This window comes from Ambystoma mexicanum, chromosome 4q (assembly GCF_040938575.1).
Source record: "Ambystoma mexicanum isolate Mex_15411 chromosome 4q, UKY_AmexF1_1, whole genome shotgun sequence".
NCBI classification, from domain to species: domain Eukaryota; kingdom Metazoa; phylum Chordata; class Amphibia; order Caudata; family Ambystomatidae; genus Ambystoma; species Ambystoma mexicanum.
Window position 1 is genome coordinate 1,317,306,553 of NC_090928.1, and position 15,259 is coordinate 1,317,321,811.

The window sequence follows — 15,259 nt, forward strand, 5'->3', positions numbered from 1 at the left end:
CTTGCCCTTGTTATGTTTGGGCACCTCTTTTGGAGTGGAGGTATTGGAACACTCTTTGGTATCTTTCTTGTGCTGCTTTCCCTCATCCTTCTTCTGAGTGAGTTACCCCAGAATCCTTGTGGATAGCCCTGTTGGCAACCCACAAGTCAGCAGCCCTTGCTAACTTCTTTGGATCAAATTCCTTAGAGTCAGCCAAGTGCTGTCTCAGCTCAGGAGAGCAGGCATCATAAATAGATTCCAACATAAACAGATTTCTCATACCTTCATAAGTGTTAACTCTGTAGCCCTTAACCCATCCATCTAAGTTTTTCAAACATTCAGTCACCCAGGTAGCCCAAGGAGTACCATCATGCTTTTTGAGGGTTCTAAACCTGTCAAAATATTGAGAAGGTGTCTTCCCAAACCTAGCTATCAAAGCTAGTTTCACAGTTTCATACTCCTTTCTGTCTATATCCCACAACCCCATTACCACATCAGTTGCAACTGGGGGTAGCCTAGAAAAAAGCCAAGGAATCAGTTGATTCCCTGTAATGTCTTGAATCCCATGATTATATTCAAAAGCAGACAACCAATCCAAAATATCAAGCTTAACCTCATACATACTTACTGCATCTTTGGGCATGCAAGGCCTCTTAGGACTGGAAGACCTAGAAGACTCTGGGAGAGAACCAGTTTCAAGAGACAACTTTTTCATCTCTAGTGCATGGTTCAACTCCATTTCTCTGAGTTTAAGTTCTTGATGTTTGCTTTCAGTTTGAGCTTGGATTCTTTTAAATTCTAACTCAAGTCTCATTCTTTCCAAAGAGATAAATTCAGGACTTAGTGTTGGACCTGGTGGGGTCCCTGTGGTCAGAGGTTGAGGCCTATGAGCAGGTAGAGGTAAAACAGGGCCTACATTCTGAGACTCCTCTTCCTCCTCTAACTCATCCATAACATTTGAGTTACCCTCAGAAACAATATCATCCTCATCAACATTTTCCACATTTGCTGCAGGTGTGGGTGTTTCAGACCCATTCCTCAGACTTTGGTATTCTAACAACTTTTCTATCAATTCAACCTTTTTGCCTTTTACAGCGAGATTCCTAGCTTTACACCTATCTCTCAAATGATCAACTGTTAAAGTGACTAGGTTTTCCTGTCTGCAGCTTTCTGTATCAGTCATGATAAAACAATTACTTCTCTAGTGTTGCTTAGCCTTGTGAGGGTTATTTGAACAAAGGTAAAAGTAGCACTCTAAATGTAACAAGCATACTTTATCCTCACCACTGTACATCAGTGTTAGGCTGAATCACCTGCAGTACCCCTGGGGAACACTACAGGCAATTAAGACTACAAGTGTAGAGGTGGTCCCAAATAAAGCTTGCACTCCAGTCGCCCATTTTGAAGTTCCAGGAACGTTCACACCAAAATATGTGAGGTATGATGAGCAAATAAACCAGCAGAGAGCCGCAGTGGGCTCTGCCCAGTGCCTATTAGAAGAGCAACACCTATTGACATACTAATACCAAGAAAACCATGGACAGAAAGGTATACATTAAGAAAACCCTATCAACAAATGAAACGAAATGAAGATCGCCTAACTACTGTCCCAGAAGGAACCAAAAAGGCCGTAAAGGAAGACGAATGGTGACGTCACGAGGACCCGGACAGACTCACAGATAGAAGAAATGGCAACCAAAGAATGACACACAGAGAAGAAATGCCATGGATAAAGATATCTTGAACCTCAAGGGGGAGAACGATGTTGAAATACAAAGAAGTTCAAGCTATAAGCAGGATGAAGACATTCAACTAGTTTACACCTGTAAATATGCTTGGAACCGCAAGGAAGCTAAGAAAACAGTGTGGCTTGCTATGTTTGGAAGAAGAGTAGTGCGGCAAGCGCCATTATACATGATCTACCTCAAATGAAGCACTTTAATATAAGTCTATTTCTACTTTGCACAAAAGCAGAACCAACCCAGGCCAAAAACAAGAACATTAATATTCTAGTAACACGAGGAGAGACGGCTGAATCGAAACTCGGCAGATGCAACTCGTGCCAGGGAAGCGAACGTCATACCAATAGAAGCTATGAACAGTAGCTACTTTTAATTGAAACTAAGAACAGAATATCCTGCCTCTGACGGATCGAGATAAGAAGGCGAAGGCAGGTGGTGGGTGAAACAAAAATCAAATGCACAAATGGAGAGAAACGAGACAAATTCACGGTGTGAGAATCACATGACCAGCCGAGTAAGAAGAAGCACAGGTTCACACCTATACTTGGCACCGGACCAAGCAGAGATATCAGAACTTTTCCAGAAAGAAGATGCAGTTTTGAGGCCAACCACAATGTACGAATTGACACATGGCTAATAAGTTTATGATTGATTGTAACAAGGGCTGGAGGAAGGCCGGGTAACTAAGGGGCACCTCGCACCTAGCTTACCGTTCTGCGTGCTGCTAAGCAAAGTAGAAAATTATGCATGGGGTTGGTGCCAACCCAATCACAATGGACCAAATAATCTCGGGTCCTATAGTTAGTAGAGCCAATGAGACGTCATACTTTTAATGACGTCTACAGTAGTCATTTTTGAAGGAAGGGCTTAGACACCCACCTGACAGTGTTTACCCAATCCCCTCACTCCATTACCATATACAGATATAGTACCTATAGTAAAGTTACCTTTTCCTAACCAATAGAATTGCATGTTAACTTTTGAGTGTTACACGTCAATTATGATGAGTTTTGAGTATAAATGTTACAACTTGTATGAAGTTTGTTGGAGTTGAAGCGAGAAGGACGATCGCATCACTGCTGAAAACCATAACTCCCCATTTTTTGTACTTGTCATTAAACGGACTCCCTTTGCCAAACCATTGAGTTGTCCTTATTGATTGGGATTGGAGTAATAAATTTGCACCCCCATCCATCCCAAAGGTGCAGCTGTCTCGTCTTAAAGTACTTCTGAGCGAACCCTGGCTCTATGGGCCAGCCGGGGGTATCAGAGTACACTTGGTAGCAGAGATTGATGGTTATCGATTATTGATTAGAATAAGACACCTATTGACCGTCGACATAAAGTAACTCTAGGTCTTTGGAAATATCACAAGTCCTTTGCCATTTGGCTGAGTTAACAGTGAAGCTCCCCCTGGACAGTGGTAGTGTAAAAGAAGTCTGCAGACGAGGGTCTGAAGGAACCCGTGTTTCCCCATGCGACCCCTTCCCATTCCTACAGGCAGCTGAGCGGGCGAAAAGCCGAAGAAGGCGGTAACAAAGGCGGTGATCCCGAGGGTCCAGAGTGGAACAATGCGAACAGTGAGTTAAAGAAACTGAGTGTTTTGGCAAAAGTGCATGCTTTAGAACAAGTAAAGGGAAAAGGTAACAGAGAAAGGTGGGAAGACAAAACATAGCTAGAAGTAGAGAAGAATGTATATATATAAGGGGATAATTACTCGAGGATAAATAAACAAAAGAGAGGTTACCGGGGAGGACACCCGAGAAGAGAGAGGTTACTGGGGGGGACACCCCGAGAAGTGAGAGGATTTGCCTTATTCCTACGCTTTCAATATAAGCGGCTAGAAGAAACATGTATCCAGAGTACCACATAATGGGGAACAAATAGACTACCACAGCGATTAAAGACCCCGTGAAAGGGATATGTTTAAACTCCATGAAGGGATAATGATTAGAGGCAGAGATACCTGTGACCAGCTGGTGTTCATCTAGTCTGTTAAACATCTGTCTTACATTTTGTTTGTTGTGACGTCACAAACCGAAACATTTTTCTTGGGAAAACTGCTTTAAATTTTACACGATTGAATAGCTGAGATAATATTGCATACAAATTGATGTTTTTCGAGTAAAATAGAAGGTATAACATTTTGTGGAAAATCGTGATTGGAGCTTGCAGTGTTTGGTGCTCGGCCATATTGTTGGAACTGTTTAAGTCACATGAAAGTGTTGACAAGTGTTATATAAAGGGAAAAGGGAACAGATTTAAGCATGGAAGACATAACTCCATTAACACACTTATGCAAACAGTTGCCGAAACACGCACCCAAACTGAAGAAATATAGAACAGGGAAAGGAAGAGGAGCCGCCAACATATTGGATACTTAATGTATGCACAGAGGGGGGTGATACGTCACCTGCCCCATCTGAAACGAAAGTTGAAGAAAGTAAAGACGAATGATTATACCCGCTGAGAGAACTTAAAGCAGCCACGGTGTATAGCAACCTGGCATATGAGTCACCTACGCAAAGTAGTGACAAAAATCAAGGGAAAGATAAGGAGAAGGATATTACCTCCACCGTCCCAAGGGACAAGTGGAGACGCGATGACGAAAGAAGGGATCAGGCACAGGCAAGCGCATCTCTTGACAAAGAGAGAGAAGGGAAAAGATGGAAGGGAAACGAAGATAGAACTGATGAGATAGCATTCGCAAAGAACAAATGGATGGGAGGGCACATTTTATTGAAACTCGATGGTAAAGGCCTTGATAATGCAAAACAAAAAGAGAGATTAGACAATATACAGAGAAAGGAGATTGAGAAGGAATTGAGAGACAAGAGAATAAGGAAAAAGGATAGATAAAGGCGAGAATAGCTATATCACAAAGAGCAAGAAAAACAGCTCAATCGCAAACAGAGAGCAGCCAATGATCAAGACAGACAGAAGCAGCAAAGGTCAGAGGATGAGCAAAGAATACAAGAGAAAAGAATAAAGAGACGAAGAGATGAGGAAATCCGAAGGGCAGATGAATGAAGAAATGAAAAGAAAAAGGAAGAAGATAGAGTCAGAGAAGAGGCGAGGAAGCGCAGAGAATTCGATGACGATGCAGAACGTAAGCGAAGGCAGAGAGCACGCGTTCCTGAATATCTGGGGAGAGAGGTTAAAAAACCTGATCCTGTAGTAGAATGGGAAGATACAGAAGAATTCTTTCCTGCGTACGATTCAGTACCATGCACGTCTAGGGCGAATATGGAAGATGACTTTGACACCAGAAGCATCTGAGAAACAATCCATAGAATATATGATGAAATGGGGCTAGAACAAATAACCCAAAGGGAGGGGGAAGACGAGCGCCTGGAGAGCACTCAGCTGTACGACATTGAGGATGTCTCCCGAAGTAGTGAGAATAGAGAACTATCCCTGGATGGACTCGAAATAAGTAGGAACAAAGAAGACACGAGAAGATGCACTAGTTGGGCACAGACAATGTCTGCCTCAGAAAGGGAGGAGCGCGAGGAAAAGGAGGAAGAGAGAGGGAGCGAAAGACAACTCCCAAGGGAAAAAGGAATAAGATGGTTAGACACTAGCGAATCTGCACCGAGGGCATCAGAGTCAGCCACAAAGTCAGACAGACACGAAGAAGTATCTCACGGTCAGAGGGGCGTGTCATCACCGCCCTACGTGGACAGGGCTCAGGATATTGCCAGGCAGATGGCGATGCAGGAATATTACCCCTGCAATAGACAGGAGAACAATGAGAGAAGAAAGAGAGGGCTATGCATCCCAATTTCCGCTACTCGAGAAGGGGGAAGTAAGACCACAATATATTCCAAGGCCACACATGGATCAAGAAAACTTGAAAAACAAGCTTCCAATGCTGACATCAGGAGCCGGAAAGTGGATACACGAGTTAGAAAAAATGACAGAAGGAAACACATTAGCTATAGGGGATATTAAGGGTCTCCTAATTGCCATACATGTTGAGAGAGCAGATGATGTGTGGACACGAGCAGGCTACCCTGGTGAAACCACACTTAATACCACGCATGACAGAGCTCCATTTAACAACTGCAGAGCCGCAGTATGGAAAGCACTATGAGTGTTTTACCCAGACACTTTGATATGGGAGCTATAATGACACAAAAAATGAAGGAGTCTGAGGATCTGTTAATTTACATACAGAATTTTCAAGACGCACGAGTACTTGAGACTCATGAATCTTGGACAAAATCTGTACTTGTGTTCTACCATATATTGTGCCAAGGGCTGCCAGAGCCGGTACAGAAGCAGCTCAAGAAATTGGTAGGAATTGAGGCTAAACTTTGGTAGAAATACAGCTAACCATCGCACATTATTGCAGACTGCTGCAAGAAAAGAATCACAAAAAGGAAGCTGCACGAAAGGGTGAGGAAGCGAAATTGGTGCAGAAGAAATTGTCAAGGTATGCCCTTGAGGGAGCCATGATAACCAGTGCAGTCGAATCGAGCATGCGGCAGGTGAATAATCCACAGCAGAATGATCAGGGCAATACAGAGTTTTACCCACGGGTAAGAGGATTTAGGGGAAGAGGATGGCAGAATAATCAGGGAGGCTTTCAGAATATGCAAAATGGCAATCAAGATATGTCAAATGGGCAAATGATCCGACCACCGCCAGTATGTTGCTTGTGTGGGATGACAGGGCATTTAACGTGCACATGCAGAAACCAAGGCATGATGCAAAACGGCCAAGGTATGAGAGCAAGCATGGTGAATCCACCTGCAGTTTTACAGCAGGGAGTTACACAGAATCACACGGTTCAACAACAAACACCAGGAGCCCAGCAAAACCCACAACCCCAAAATGTAGTGAGTTTTCTGCAAGGGCAGTCCCAACAGTCACCGCTACAATTGTCGCAAACAACAAGCTCAGGACAGACCACGAGCCCTGGAAGGAGGAGTAACACTGGTAATGGGGGAAATCCACCAGCGCACAGTGGGCCAAATTTGTATATGGACTAAGACAGCTAACTGGGAACCCTGTTGTGTTCTATCCTATCAGTGACACCAGTCCCTCACCGGGAACCTATGGTGGATTTCGTTATAGGGGATAAAGAATAATCCTTCGTAGTTGACATGGGTGCAACACGCTCGTGCATATGTGAAGGCAAGTTTTCCTTGTCCGGTGAGCCCATAAATACTCAGAGTTTTACAGGAGCTACAAGTCGTGTTCCCTTCACAAATGCACTTCCAGTCTCTATAGGAGAATGTGAAATGAATGTGCATTTACTATGTTCACGACAGACCCCAGTAAACATTTTGGGTTCAGATTTAATGACAAAGTTAGACATGACAATCTCATTCACGGAGGAGGGCATAGTATGTTCTACTCCAGGAATGCACTATTCAAATTTATGCAAAATAATCAGAGCATACGCTGGACACATAGCCATTAGGGCTATACCATAAGAGCCAGAAATATTTGCGTATGGAATACGTGTGCTAATGGCAGGGCTGCCAGATCTTGCAGACAGAATCATGAGAACCCCTGATGAGTTCCTATTTAGACCAAGAATACCAATGCACTAGGGAAAGGGACAAGCATTTCCCTTGATGATACACACAGCTGCAGTACGAGGGAAAATGGCCTTGATTGATGGTTATGACGACGAGGGCCGACAATGGTGCGCAGTAATCGCCATTGAAGAAGGATATCGATTCACTGACGTCGCTGAAGAACAAGCAGATATGGTAGAATCAATGGTGGAAGTGAGTCTCAACTTTTGGGTGAACATGATCAAAATAGAAGTGCCTCAGAGAATGATGTTGGCACGAAAACGTCCTGAATATTTTGAATATTTTGATGGCGACATGGCCCAGGTGCCTGTCTCAGTGCGGACCACAGGCCCCTATGATGTAGGCCTATTGAAAGGGGTTGGAGAAGTGAGCATTAAGATAAAACCAGGAGCAATTCTCTCAAAAGCTCGACAATATCCCATGTCCAAAGAGGCAATGAAGGAATTTTTAAGACAATTTCTGCAGTGATGGAGCAGGGCATCTTAGTGACATCAGAGTCGTCATGCAATACCGCGGTTTATTCGATCAAGAAATCAAAGGGAGGATTTACGCCAAATAAACAATATTGTTGAGGCCGAGTTCCCTTTAGTCCCTAACCCGACTACAATCCTATGTAATATACCTGTTGAGGTGAAATATTTCACAGTGATTGACTTGAAAAGTGCATTTTTCTCAATCGCGTTGCACCGTGACTCACAGGACCTAACGTCATTCACATTCAGACAGATGCGTCTGAAAAGCACAAGGCTACCCAAGGGGTATTGCGAATCTCCATCTATTTTTAGCAGAATCCTGCAGATGGACTTAAGCAATATTGCATTAAAAAATGTTGTCCTGCAATATGTGGATGACATCTTGATCTGCAGCACAACAGAGGAGCAATGCAGGCACGATTCTGTTCAGCTATTGCCTATACTGGCTGAGAAAGGATATAAGGTTGACAAGGAGAAGCTACAATATTGTCAACAGGAAGTGCTGTACATAGGCCATGCCAGCTGATCTCACATGAGGGAAAGAGAGTGACCCCAGAAAGGGCTGAAGCCATACTGAACACGGTTAAACCACACACGATAAAACAGATGCCGAGCTTTTTAGGCCTATGCAACTATGTCAGAGCATGGGTCTTCGACTATAGCTCTTACACTAAGCCTTTACTTCAGGCCCTAAAGAAGGCCCAAGTAACGAAAGAAAAGATTGAATGGTCTGAGACCATGTAGAAAGGATTTGCTGAACTCAAAAAAGCCATTTGCACAGCACTAGTTCAAGGCATTCCCAATTAAGCAGAGGAATTTTACCTGTTTTCACACACGAATGGCAGCGTTATGACGGCAGTACTCAAACAGAGAACCACATTGGGGTACAAGCCCCTGGCATACTATAGTGGAAATTTGGACCCAGTAATGAGAGGTCATTTTCCTTGCGAACAAAGTTTAGCTGCCGCAGTGTTCGCCATAGAAAAGGCCACAACCATTGTAATGGGTTGCTCTATGACATTGTACGTCGAACACTCGCTATTTGCTATCTTAGAAAAACCAAAGAGCACATTGACATCTCAGAGAGCTTCTGCTTATGAAGTGATCATATCGAATAAATCGATCAAAATAGTCTGATGTAAGATAGTGAACCAAGCTACGTTTATAGCAGAGCCAGTCACTGAAGGAGAGTCAATACATGACTGTGCAAATTATGAAGAATTCTATGATGATATTCCCAGGGTAAAAGAAAATGCCTTGGCAGAAGGAGAGATCGTCTTTATTGACGGTTCATCGAGGATCGAACAAAGTGACGGACTAAGATATACAGGCGTTGCTGTGATGAAGCACACAGCAAATGGAGAATTCCGAGTACTTATTAGCGTGCAAATACCATCTCATTATTCAGCACAGACTGCAGAATTATTGGCGTTGATACTCGCCATTGAGAATCACGCAGACCAGGAAGTAACAGTGTACAGTGACTCCGCCTATGTGATGTTGACAGTACACGCAGGCTTAGCGCGCTGGAAAAGGAGGGGCAGATGGAATGCTAGTGCAGCACACAGCCTTTTTGGACAGGCTGATCAAGGCACTACAGCTCCCAGTGGGCATAGCGGTCATGAAATGCGCCACCCACATGAAAGGGATGTATTTTATCTCAGGACACGGAAGCCAAGCGTATGGCATCCAAAAGTGAAACGATCATGGAAGTGGAAGTTATCCATGCCAATGAGCGAATAATGATTGTACGAACTACACCTGAAAGCTATAACAACCTTAGGCAGACACAGTTGATGGAACTCCAATGGGAGTCACCACAGGAAGAAAAGAATATTTGGAAACAACGTGGGTGTTCTTTAAACCCCTCTGACAGCTTGTGGTGACAAGACAGAACTGGTAAACCAGTAATGCCTATAGCCCTATTAAAAATTGCGCTGGAGCAGTTACATTTCTCGACACACAGGACAAAAGAGAATCTAGCAGCAACACTTGCAGAAGACTGGTTCATACCGGATTTAACCGAGCATGTTGCATTTTTTATAGTAAACTGTATAATTTGCCAACAATTCACAGCTGGGCACACATTAAAAGTAATAAGAGGAGTCATCCCCAGGCCAAATGGGCCTTTTCAGCACTTGCATGTCGATTACGTCAACATGATTCAAGAATGTAATGGGTACCGATACTTAATTGTTGTGGTGTGTCCATTCTCTAGATGGATTGAGGCAGGTCCTTGTACACACCCAGACTCTACCTGTGCGGCCACATTTTTTATGAGAGAGGTGTTCCCCAGGTGGGGGGTGGGCGAGGTCATGAGATCAGATTATGGCCCTCACTTTTTTAATGCAATATTCGAACAGATTAGCTTGCTGCTTGGTATAAAGCACAAGTACTCGTCGGCATATCATCCACAAGATAACAGGATCTGTAAGAAGCTCAATGGCTTATTAAAGGAAAGGATAGCCAAGTTGAAGCTTACTCTAAGAAAGGGATGGTTGCACTTCCTTCCTTTGGCACTGTATGCACTCCGGAACCAACCCGATTCTGACCATCATCTTCCGCCACACGAGATAGCCACAGGAAGAAGAATGCGTACTCCTCTGACACCCCGAGATAGAGCTAGATGTGATGCCCAGTCAACAGGAAAAATGTTAGGGTCTGAAATGCAAAATTACCTGAACTGGATGACAGCTTGCCTTACTGTAATTTCAGACTAGCTGCAGCGATGACGAAAGGGGTGCAGGGCAGCACGGAACACAGAAGGAGATACTACTACCGACACAGCTCAAGGACTTTGTGTACCATCCGTTTTCCCTGGAGACACCGTCCTTGTAAGGAACCATACAAGGAAAAAGTAGGATGAGCCAAGATGTAACGGTCCCTTCACAGTGGAGGACTACACTCCATCTGCAGTAAAACTACAAGGCAGGAGAGCTTGTATTTTTCTGGGCGATATCAAACCCTACATCGGAGAAGGCCCCCTGCCTGCACCCCAAAGAGAGGAGACTACAAGCAACGGGTGTCATGCCTGCATGCCCTTAACCTAGACATCAGAGACCTCATGCTCACACTGCACACAGAACAGCCAGACAGTTCTACACCACTGGAGTCTCTTCAGCAAACTCCCGGGGAAGCGTCCTTTTTAACAAAAGCACGCACGGTATACTTATTCTTTCTTTAGTTTAGTTTAGTTGGCGGGTGCATCCAGTGTTTCACGTCTCCTTGGTGAAACCATACGTCCCAGGAACTCGTTTACATGTATGGCCATTGGCAATTTCAGTTAATGGCTCAGAGGAGTAGGAGGTGCGTGCCATATTGGATATGAAATTGAGGGCAGCAGTTCCACATTATCTCATTGATTGGAAGGGGTACGGCTCTGAAGATCGCTCCTGGGAACCACTATCCAACATCCATGCTCCATTGCTGCTACACCGTTTCCATGCCTCCACTGGGGTGGGGTGCTCTTTGGGGGATGGCACTGTCATGCCTGCATGCCCTAAACCTAGACATCAGAGACCTCATGCTCACACTGCACACAGAACAGCCAGACCGTTCTACACCCACTGGAGTCTCTTCAGCAAACTCCCAGGGAAGCTTCTTTTTTAACAAAAGCACACACGGTATACTTATTCTTTCTTTAGTTTATCGTCAGAGACGCTTCTGTTCCTTTAAATCGGAACATGTCACGTGGTTTTTGGAAGACATACGCGTTACGAGAGTCTTCACGTGACATGTACATAAACCCGGAAGAGTTTCGGGTTCTTTGCTTCTGATCGCTTTTTATTCGAAGCTTTGAGTTGTGTCCCGCAGCTTTGCTTTATTTCTTCCTGACGGCGTTATAGCGCCCCTGTTGGCAGTATTCTCCTCCCATTGTCCCGGTGGACTCGGCTGTCCGTACTGCCAACCTTCCACCGCAGTCTTCAGCGGTGCATTGCTAGACAGCTTCCTACGCTCCTTCCATCCGGAGCAGTCGGCCCCTCTACTCTGCCGACATTTTCCACCGCGTTCTTCAGCGGAGCAACGGACTCAACAGCATTCACTCCAATTCCGCCTGCAGTCGTTGGCCCATCCCCTCGTCGACAATTACATCGCATTCCTCTGCTGTGCAACACACAACATCAACGCTCCTTCCCATTTGGAGCCAACTGCGGACCATTCCACCACTTCACGTATCTTTCAGGTGCATAATCAGTCTTCTCAGCACGCCCACTCTACCAAAGCAAGCTAACCCCCTCCAGCTCCCATTACTCTAATACTCGGGGACCAGGGGAACACTAGGCTAGATATTCCAGTCAGTAGCCTTTCTCTCAGCCTGTCATTTTACTCCATTCTCATTAAGGGCTTACCTGTCATTTGATTAAGGGACCTTGACTTTCCTTCCTCCAAATCCACTGAGGTTTCCATTCCGGACCAGTGCACTGAACTTAAGTAAGCTACCCTAAGTGCACCAACCCATCTCTAGTGCGGCCCTCGTTCCGTTCGGAGTAGTTCCCGTACTAACAACCTTCCCTATTTCGTTGTTGCCTTGGAGGACCATGGATTTTGCATTCTGCTGGGGACTGTTCCTATCACAGGTTAGTTTTGTTTAGTAAGGTTGTAACATTCAGATTGGGTTTGGTATATACTAAAGTCACTCTCATTTCTTTTTACAGTCCTGTGATCTTGGTCTCTTACATGCCCTTTCCACTAATTACTCTCTTTAGCTGTCATTTTTACCCAGCTAGAGACTGACATTAGTTGGAAGGTCTGATTCTCAACGGACATCGCCCTACTCCTCTTCGCTACGGGGCAGGTCCGACTGTATCCTTTTCCATCAGTATCCTTTCATTGGTGTACTAGTGTTGTTGTAACAGAATCAGAAGCTTGAAATGGAGGGCTCTGACCCCTTAACTGTCCTCACTCAGCTGGTGGCGGATTTAAGGCAGGAAATGATTACAGCTCAGGATACTTTGCGGCATCGCATGGACATCTTACAAGACGCCATGCATGCATCCCCTCAAGGGATGGCTAGTCCGGAACCGGTTGCCTCTGGTTCAGGTCTCCCAGTTTCCCCAAGAGAATCAGTACAGGTGTTGATGCCGACTCAATTCCCTTTGGCTCCACCAGAGAGGTTCACAGGAGACCCCAAGACATATCGTACTTTTGTGAATCAGTGTCGTCTCCACTTCTTGTGAAGACCCAGTTCCTTTCTGGATTTGACTACAAAAGCAGCTTTTGTGTTGTCACATTTAGGGGGTACTGCAGCAGCATGGGCAAACCCGTTACTTGAATCCAACAGCCCGCTCCTGTACGATTGCGATGCTTTGTTATCTGCAATGAGTAGAGTCTTTCATATGCGTTACTCAACGCAGGCAACTGACATGGAACTGTTGAATTTACAACAAGGCACTCAATCCTTGTTGGCTTATCTTGCTCGATTCAATCAGTTGACGGAAGAAACACAATGGCCAGAAGATAAGCGGACTGCTGTCTTTTATAAGGGTTTATCAGATGAACTCAAAGTCGCCTTGTCAACAGTTCCTGTAGTCCCTACAGGGTTCACAGAACTAGTAGATCTCATCCTTCAGTTGGATGCGCAAAGGTCTGCTAGAAAGGGGGAAAAGAAGCCCTTCTTGACCGCCCCTGGGCGTTCTGAAGTACCCCAGTCTACTTCTAGTGATCCCGAACCTATGCAAATCGGAGCAATTCGTGGCTGCCTCTCGGCCGCTGAGCGTGGAAACCGTCGCAGAAACAATCTGTGTATGTATTGCGGTTCTGCCGAACACTTGCTGGTTGCATGTCCTAAAAAAACAGTTAAAAAGATGGGAAACGCCAAAGCTCGACAATAGTGGGGGTCCCTGTGTCAAGTGCCAAGTCGGACTCCATTTCACATCCATCCTCTTCCATCATTACGGAGGTGTCACTGGCCTTTCATGGCATCTCTGTTCAAACTAAGGCAATGATAGACTCAGGCGCCTGTAATAGCTACATTGATGTTACCTTTGCCAGACAGTCTGCTGTTCCGATGGTTGTAAAACCAGTACCTGAATCGGTCAACACCTTATCTTCTGGTATGGTAACTGAAGAAACCATACCCCTTAAGGTATCCTTACCTGATGGGCATACTGAAAACCTGGTCTTTGATGTGATCGCTGCACCTCAATACCCATTGATCCTGGGTCTGCCTTGGCTCAGACTACACAATCCCATCATAGATTGGGTCACTGGTCACATTCAATATCCCTCTGAACATTGTAACAAAAGTTGTTTCCAGGAAACTGAGGTCGTACACACTCCTGTCTTGGCCTTTCTTGCAGTACTGCACATAGGGGCGCTAGTTCTACAAAAGGACTCAGTCCCTAGAGAGTACATCACCTATGCAGATGTGTTTGATAAAGGCAAGGCGGAGCTGCTACCAACTCATCAACAATATGATTGTCCCATCGAGCTGGTTGCTGGGTCTAAGATACCAACAGGACGAGTGTATTCACTCACTCAGCAGGAGGATGCTGTTCTAAAGGAGTACCTAGATAAAGCCTTACAAATCGGCTTTATACGTCCCTCACAATCTCCTGCTTCCTCTCCATTATTTTTCGTCCCAAAAAAGGAAGGGGACTTGAGACCCTGCATTGATTATAGAGCCCTCAATGCCATAACCATAAAAAAACATTATCCGTGGCCCTTAAGCAATGTCCTGTTGGACCAATTGGGTTCTTCAGTCACCTTCACAAAACTGGACTTACGGGGAGCGTACAATCTTGTTCGTATCCGAAGGGGTGACGAGTGGAAGACCACATTCAAGACCCGTTACGGTCTTTTTGAATACCTCGTCATGATCTTCGGCTTGTGCAATGCCCCCGCAACATTCCAGTATTTTATTAACGACATTTTCAGAGACTACATTGATCAATTTGTAGTCATCTATCTAGACGACATCCTGATTTATTCTGCTTCTCCTGAAGAACATGTTATTGTCATCCGCCGCCGCCGCGATTGGCGGATTCTTCCGCGTTACAGGTGGCGGCACAGGGGTGGTGTGTTTTAGTCCTCTTTCTATGGTCATCATTCTCGGCCATTTTTGTGGGCGGTGCCTGACGGGGAGTTTAAATACTTCCTCTTTCCCAGCAGACTCCACGTTGCAACCCGCTACGGAAGTCTCTCTTCCGGGTTTATGTGCTCCCGAGGCTCGGCTCTCCTTGCTTTGCTCCAGCCTGTCCTCGCTCCACTGTCCACCACTTCGCTTTTTCCGCAAAGTGTTTTTCTGATGCTTTGCTTTGAGCGTTCTTCAGTGTTTTTCGTTAGGTCCGGATCTTTATTTTCTCTGGACCTACCTTTCCCCTTCTTACCTGTTTCTTTCTCCTTTCTCTCCGCCTCCTGGCTGTACTCCCCGGACTTCTCTCTGCCCTCGCTTTCTTCCCTTACCAGATTTAGCTCCCTCTTTTGGAGCTACTGGGCGGTCTCACCAATCCTCGGCTTGCCTTCCGGAGGTCCCTTCTGCCAGTGTTATTTCCTTCATTGCCTCCTTCAGAGG